Source organism: Formica exsecta, unplaced genomic scaffold (genome assembly GCF_003651465.1).
Source record: "Formica exsecta isolate Colony F162 unplaced genomic scaffold, ASM365146v1 scaffold106, whole genome shotgun sequence".
NCBI classification, from domain to species: Eukaryota; Metazoa; Arthropoda; class Insecta; order Hymenoptera; family Formicidae; genus Formica; species Formica exsecta.
In genome coordinates, this window is record NW_021848400.1 from 500,264 (window position 1) to 508,082 (window position 7,819).

At 36.8% G+C, this 7,819-nt stretch overlaps 2 protein-coding genes across 2 annotated transcripts in view; one reads left to right on the forward strand and one right to left on the reverse strand.

Moving 5' to 3' along the window:
* The window catches only part of LOC115234262 (suppressor of lurcher protein 1), a gene marked incomplete at its 5' end in the record, with an annotated part of 296,609 nt that overhangs the window by 276,481 nt on the left and 12,309 nt on the right, over positions 1-7,819 (reverse strand). The gene's annotated exons all lie outside the window — the stretch shown is intronic.
* LOC115234270 overlaps positions 1-7,819 on the forward strand; it is a gene marked incomplete at its 3' end in the record, with an annotated part of 63,759 nt that overhangs the window by 812 nt on the left and 55,128 nt on the right. The gene's annotated exons all lie outside the window — the stretch shown is intronic.

Sequence of the window (7,819 nt, forward strand, 5' to 3'; positions counted from 1 at the left end):
TTTCATCATTGTTTAGAAGATTTATAACTTTACAGATTACTTGTGTACAAACTAAATTTCTGTTTATTATGGGAGCAATAAATTAATATCTAATTATGTCAAATATCCAATATTTATTTCTCGTGAGGGGGGAAAGGGTTGTGATTAATGGAGATCTCTATCTTCGTTTTTAGTTACATTTCATAACGCAACACGAAGTTTATAAGTAGCACGAATTTATAACATTAATCATGTAAACATTATAATCATGTTTTGTACGTTCGCTAAGAATATAATGCAAAGTCAGTTATTGGTTTGGAGAAATACGAGTCACAAATAAGAGTCGCCACAAGAGTTTACTTCCGCAGGCAAATGTATAGCGCAGTTAGTTTCCTACAGATAAATATACGCGGCGCAAAATTATGCAAGTTGCAAAATAATTTTCTAAAAATCAGTTAAAAAATAAATATGTTTAACAATTATATAATGTATATATTTTTTAAAATTTGTATTTTATTACTTTTATATTACTTTATATTACTTTTAAAGATTTTAATAGCACATATATCGCTCGCGTAATTTATGATTTATTTATATGTTTTAATATTTGATATTTACATATAAATTATTATTGATCACGATTTTTATAACTCGGCAAGTTCAATCGAATTATCATACTTATGTAATAATTTTTTGCATACTCGTTATTCTCTCAGCAGCTTTGTAAACTACAGAAAAATTTACAGGGTATTTTTGTAGAGAGTAAATCTGTTTTTAATCGACTACTGTAATAATGATTCATCGATATGCAACTCATTAATCATCTGATGTAAAATGCAGAAGGCCGAATGCGCTTTAATGTCCGAGAATATTGCAAATTACATTTTATCATCTAATATTTCAAGCCATATTAGTCATATTTATGTGAAGATTAATATGATGCCGAATAAATTTGTGTATATACAGGTTGCTCGCATAAATATTAACATAATCTCTTCTGCAAGATATTATTCCTCGAATAACATTATTGCGCGATATATTTTGATAACGTATTATTGTACGAGAAATATATTTTCAGAATAAATATATTGTGTGTGTATAATTAATTTACATCGTTTATGAAACTTCTGAAAAACGTGGACAAAAATTAAAAGAGCGGTAAAGGGCTGGCAAAGCCTGCTCCGGCGTGCTTCCTTAGGTTATCTAAAACGTCTCCGTGCGGCAGGAAAAAGGACGGGGCATATCCTTAAAACGCGTCTATTAAAGTTTCTCCTACCTTATTACAGCGCGGTGGCTTAAAGTTTCACGTTAAAATGAATAGCTTCCTTACGTAGTAGAGACGGTAGAGGTACTAGCTAGCTGGTCCCGACGACCGAGACCTCGAGGTGCAACGACGTGGCAGACATTATATTATTATATCCACGAGAATAAAAGGAAACAATCTCTTCCTTTCTTTTTCTCTCTCTCTCTCTCCCTCTCTCTTTCTCTTTTTCTCGGGCCCATTATCACTCCGGCATAAAAGCGTAGCTTAACATTTTCCGCGGAAGAGTCGTTCTAGTGCTCGTCCTAGTCGTCCTACAACAGCGAAATATGCCCGAGCTCGCTACGAAGTCAGTCTAAGCCGTCTTAAACTGCCCGAGTGCGCTGGGAAATGTATCCCTTAACTTAAGCGCGATGAATCTTTGATCGTAGAATGATGTCCCTCCTCTCTGCTCTTGCCTTTGCGCTGACAGGATCCGCGCGTAAATGCCAGTTATTAATTATTAAAGGTAGAGAAAATTCGTCGGCAAGAAATGTCGGTTTAGAATAATCTCGCGAGCTTTCGAGGAAGTCCGAGAAAGATTATCGCGTATATTCCGCGCCGATGTTAACAGACACGTGTATAAACTATGCGAATAAGTAACTAGATATCCAAGTATCCCGACGCATATTCTCCTGCTATATTTTTATTCCACGTACTTTTGCAACGCTCGTCTTCCTGGCTCTGCGCGAACTAATTATCATTCGCTATCATATACTTATGCAACTCATTTATATATTCTTCCTGTGGAGAGAGAGAGAGAGAGAGAGAGAGAGAGAGAGAGAGAGAGAGAGAGAAAGCAAGAGAGAGGAAATGACTACCGTGCAGATTAATATGGATGATGTTTAATACTTGGCACAATTTTTCTAAACATTCTTTCCCAAACATTAGTGAAAGAGTTACTTTTGCAAATAATGACGTTCTTTAATTAATAACACCTCGTCGTTAATAAGTTTTCCCGATTCTAGCGAAGCTTTATCGATACTGTTTGACAATGAACAAGTTATATCTATATATCTCAATATTTGATCTATGAGCACTCATGCGTATTCGCGAAATTGCCAGACGGCCACGTTGTAAACAGCAATACGGCCAATACGAATTTTCGACGTTGCATTGCACGATTATACAACGGATTTAATGAATTCGCAAATGCATCCGCCGTCCGCGTCGTGATTCGGAACTGTTTATTAACGATACAGCGTGATGATTTTGCCGTTATTATTTTAATGACGAAACTATACCGACGGTTATTATTAATGAACAAAGCAGCCGATTATATAGATTATTCATTACGCAATTACGGAATCCGTGAATTAATTGCCAAATAATTAAATTGAAATTCGACCTTCGATTTTCGACAACTAACCCCTTTTGATTCGAGCAATTTTGATTATTGTAATTCCCGTTTCTTCTTCCGATTCGGATTTACGCAGGATCGAATGCACATTGTCTCTGTCAGTCAAGTTACCGTACGAGGTTCCGCTTGAACAAAGGTGAAATGCTTCAAAAGGAACCGTTTTGTCGGACTGTCGGTCGCCTTGCATGGGGCGCTCACGTTAGAATCCTAAAATTTTCCTCAAAGGGATTGCCCATGGCCGCGAATTTCCGACGAGTTTCTCTACCAGTCGAGCAATTACGCTGATCGTACTGTTTCAACGAAGAGAATACGTCGCGAACTACTACCGATTTCTATCGTAGTATACAATACAACAGAGAGCGGTAATAAGCTTCTCTCCCGATCATAGCGAACCTTTGTCGATATCGTTCGGCAATGAACGATGAAATCTCGAGAGTACGAAACTGCCAGAAACTCTCTCTCTCTCTCTCTCTCTTTCTCTCCCTCATTCTCTCTATCGGGAACTTTCATATAAAATTCGAAAGTTTTTCCGAGAATCTTTTGAAATACATAGGAGAATAATTATTGTCCATAAGAATCAAATCAAGTTGGAATTGATTGAGTATTGAAAAATGGCGGAAATACTGAGCCTTTTCGAAGTTCACTTCGTAGCAATACATCAATTGATTAAGATTGTTTCGGTGGTCTTAATACAGACGTGGCATTGTAGAAAGTTAACTTCAAAGCCACGTATCGTATTTCAAAACTGTTCATTTTTACGCTTGTAATAACGAGCATAATATACTTGTCAGAAAATTTTACGTAAATTTATTCTTTATTGGAGACTCAGACGATACGATATACATATATATAGCGATCGAGAAGTCTCGTGATTCCAATTTACTCGGTGCAAAAAAGTTTGATAAAGTAGCTTAACTGACTTAAATGATGTCCTACTTGAATAAAACTTCAATCGTAACTAGGTTCACCTTATTATGGATTACGGTGATTCATTATTTGGGATTTAAATTTACAAGACATGGAAGTCGTTCTTCATGGAAGTCAGACACGGAGTCGTCAATATATCAAGTATTTAGATAAATAGTAAAAGATATCATCTGTTAACTTAAACTAGTTTGAAAATACACCGTGTATGATATATCTATCTAATACGTACATAACTTAATTTTGAAATAGTGTACAGCCACGAATGGATTCGAATGAAAGTACCACATTAATTAATTCCTATTGCACATATCCATTAATTTTCTGCAATCAATTTCACAAATTGCTATCAACGTAACCATGAATACACCATCGTCCGTTTCCAAATTTATTCACTGGAATTGTATATTTTATAAATTTACTGTGCATATATACAATTAGACGATAAATACGCTTTGAATTAATGGAATAAATGTGTTTTCTATAGGAATATAAACTCAAATATATATTAGCAGTTGTTATAGCAAATAGAGTTTATATATATAACATTTTACTATTAATAGATTTATATGTACAATATGTATATACGTATATATTTATCAGAATTTGTATAATTTGATAATGTGTGTATAATTCGGTAAGTCATTACTGTATATTTATGCGCTGTAATTCTCATCTTCAAGCCGCAGGGATTACACGAACAAAAGCGAGTATTACGACACGTGGATATTACGAACGCATTGTTACTTCAAAATTCATATGGTCAGAAGGGTGATCCGATTAATAATTTCGTTGACGTTATACGGCGCCGGCAAATTGCATTGTGAATTACGTGACATTTATGAGCATGTCCACTTACAATAATAATCCCGTTTCCGCGTTTAATAGTCATACATTTTATGCGATATATGTTAACGTTGGTGCGAACATTGCATACTGCAATAAATATCGATCCGCGATAAACACAGATAGAAAATCGGTCAAATTTCGCGTTCATGATATCTGACAGTATCACTTTCACCCGCGATTGTCACGTGCATACACCCATATATATGCAACTTTAAAATAAACAATAAAGAGTGAATATGAAGAGAGTAAGTAGAGCGATATGTGTACGATACATAATGAATTATATCTGTACGCGCCTCCACGTGTATCATGCGTCATGTAAATCCTTCTTAATCGCATATCATGTCGGTATAACGGACGCTCGACTCTATTTCGTTGATCCGTTTATCCGTCTGAGCGGGAGTTCGCCCGGAGGATGGAATTGTCACGCTCGCGATCTCCCGTAAAAGTTGAATTAACATCGTAAACCTGCGGATTTACGCGCAACGGGGTGAAATCGCCGCCGATAAAGCGCTATACGTGCCCGGTCCGTATGCTTTGATCGTCGGGCCGAGATGGCCAGTTTTGCTGCCGTTAACAGGGTAGTAGTTCGCAGAATACGGAATGCGGCCACGCATTTCTGCCAGTGCCGCGAGATTCGACGCTCCGGATTCTGGTTTACCGCGAACTTACGTGCGGCATATAATCGGTCGTACGTTCGCTGCGCGCGCGCACGCACGTATGCCTAAGTGCTCTCGCAACCCTAAATGAGTCACGTTTCCGCCTTAGACGAGATGCGTTCCATAATCGTGGTACAAAAGCAGGGAGATGATGATTCCTTTCCATACGAAAATAGAGAATGCGTTTTACAGAAGAAATTCTTTTCTGTACACGGAAGAGAAAGAGGCTATTCTTGATATTGCGAGAAAATTAAAACTTAGAGGTTGAAAATTTAATATTTAGGTTTTTTTAAGCCTGTAGCGTATATCGTCAAATTTATTTTGACAACGGCTATTATAAATTTATATAATACAATTTTTTAGTAAAACAATTTGATATAACTTAAGTTGTCGGAGAAGTTATGTGTAAAGTATCAATATTATGTTTATTTCTGTAATGGAATATTATGCAATCTTTTTATATAATTTTGATCGCTACCGTCGAGATGAATTTGATAATATATATAACGTCAGATTATTTACGCTTAAAATAGTGAAAATATATTATTATTTTTTTATTAATTTATTAATTTATAATTAATTTTGTAGAAAACAAAGGCATGCATAAAAAGCTTTTTTACATTTATAACTTATTTTTTCATGAATCATCTCTTTGTCGGTTGTATCATAATTTCTGACGCGCATTTTATATTGCCATATAAATTCCATTGATAATTATTATTAATTGCTTAAAAAACATATATAATTTTTATGTCATAGTTTACTTTATATATTCGAAACGCGATTAACTGAGAGATTAATACAAAAAGAACTTTGATTTCGATTACATTAAAAGCATTTTAATTGATGCTATCCTAACACATTATCAGCTTCACACCATATTAGAATGCGACGTGAGTTTCTTGTACGCCAAATCAAAGCAATTGTGACCGTTTAGAGTGGCTGAGCGTGTTTGCGAAACAGAAACGGCCGGGAATAGAACAATGCTAGCGGTAATTGGTACCACGGGTCTATTAAGTCGGAATCGCGTTAATTTGCATAAGACGTCGGGGCTGATCCTCCCCAAAACGTAAAATTTGTACCGAAACAGCAGGCAGGAACGCGACTGTTATCATAACAATTATCGTAAAAGCGCTCCGCGTAAGCGATGCACGTTAATCGTTGCGGTCGTATTTGGCGAATGAGGAATATATGCTCTCTTTCTCTCACTCTATGTATATATATCCCGCAGCCCGAAGAAAATTATACAGCCGTTGTATAAATACGCTGTAATACCGCTGCACACCGATGCCGTTCGCCCTATCATGAATGTGATTACTATAAAAGAGCTTAAGCGGACTATACATATATATACAGGGTGAGGCATTTATAGTGACGCGGGCGTATTTCTCGGAAACGAAGCGAGATATTAAAAAATGTCAAGGGGATCGCCGTATATCGCATAATCCAGTCAAACCAGTCGTATTGGATGGAACGAGGGAAGAAATGAGTGCGATCGGCCGCGTGATCGCATCCGTGCCCGCGTCTTTCTAAAAGGGAAATCCCGCATACTTCGCTGAATATCTCTTCGGCAAGTTTTTAGACTGCGTTAGACCAATGACTTTGCCGGCGCAGTTACGCGAACCAAAAGCGAACGCCAAGCGGAAAACGCCTTGGTCTTCTCATTCCGCGTATTCTGTGAGAACCATTATGTGTATCCACGCGAGAGTAAATTTGCGAAACATCGAGAGGCGAGACATTGAAATCGTGTTTTCCCCTGCAAGCATTATACTTATCATTACAAAGTTTCTGTGAAAGAGAGAGAGAGAAGAGAGATTCTCTCATTCTTTAGAAAAAAAATCGATAGATCGATGTTTCTCTATCATATAATTTATCTATATGATATATTTTACATATATATTGTAATGTGCATATTAATATTGCACAAAGTAATCTACAAAAGAAGTAAAATCTGGAAGAAATCTTGCTTCTCATATGTTAATACTGTTAATATCACGTTTTATAAATCTCATGAATCATACACCATATAATTTATTACACTAATTTGAGAGATAAATATCCTCTGAAATAATATCGCTTCCTCGAGGACTCTTTGCTTATCTACGAGATATTACGAATGATGAATGCATACACACAAATTTCTATCCATCATCGATCACATCTGATTTATATACTGGACTGTCACAGCGTGTGTCAATCTACACGATACGATAAATGTATAGCATGTTACATATATACGTTTTGCGACTCTCTGGCTCTTCGAAACGTGGAAGGAAAAAGAAGCGTGAAACGCGATGGGCCTCGAACAAACATTCGATCATCCTTGGAAATTAGAAAAACTTGTTTTCAATCGATCCGCGTAAGCGGAAAGATCTCGTTCGCTCGATCTTCGGGTGGAGAAGAGAAAAAAACAAGAGAGAAAAATTTAATTGGACTGAAAACTTTCAACGTCCCGCCTCTTTCGAGTCATTCCAATCGCTCGGTTCATCCGCGAACTTCGTCGATATAACGTTATCTTTTCCGTTTTGAGAGAGGAAAGCAGAACGCTAACTCTCGGCCGCGATATCGCCGAATGAAAAATTTCGAGCTTTTAGTGCCGTCATCGCTCTATTCGATTTCGCAGCTTCTCGCACAGGATCGATAAAAATTCTGTAAGATAAATTCTGTAACATTACAGGGGGCTTCTCTATGTCCTATCTGGCAACGAATGCCTTTTATCCGTTCTTCTGCTCTTCCCCCCTCTTTCCC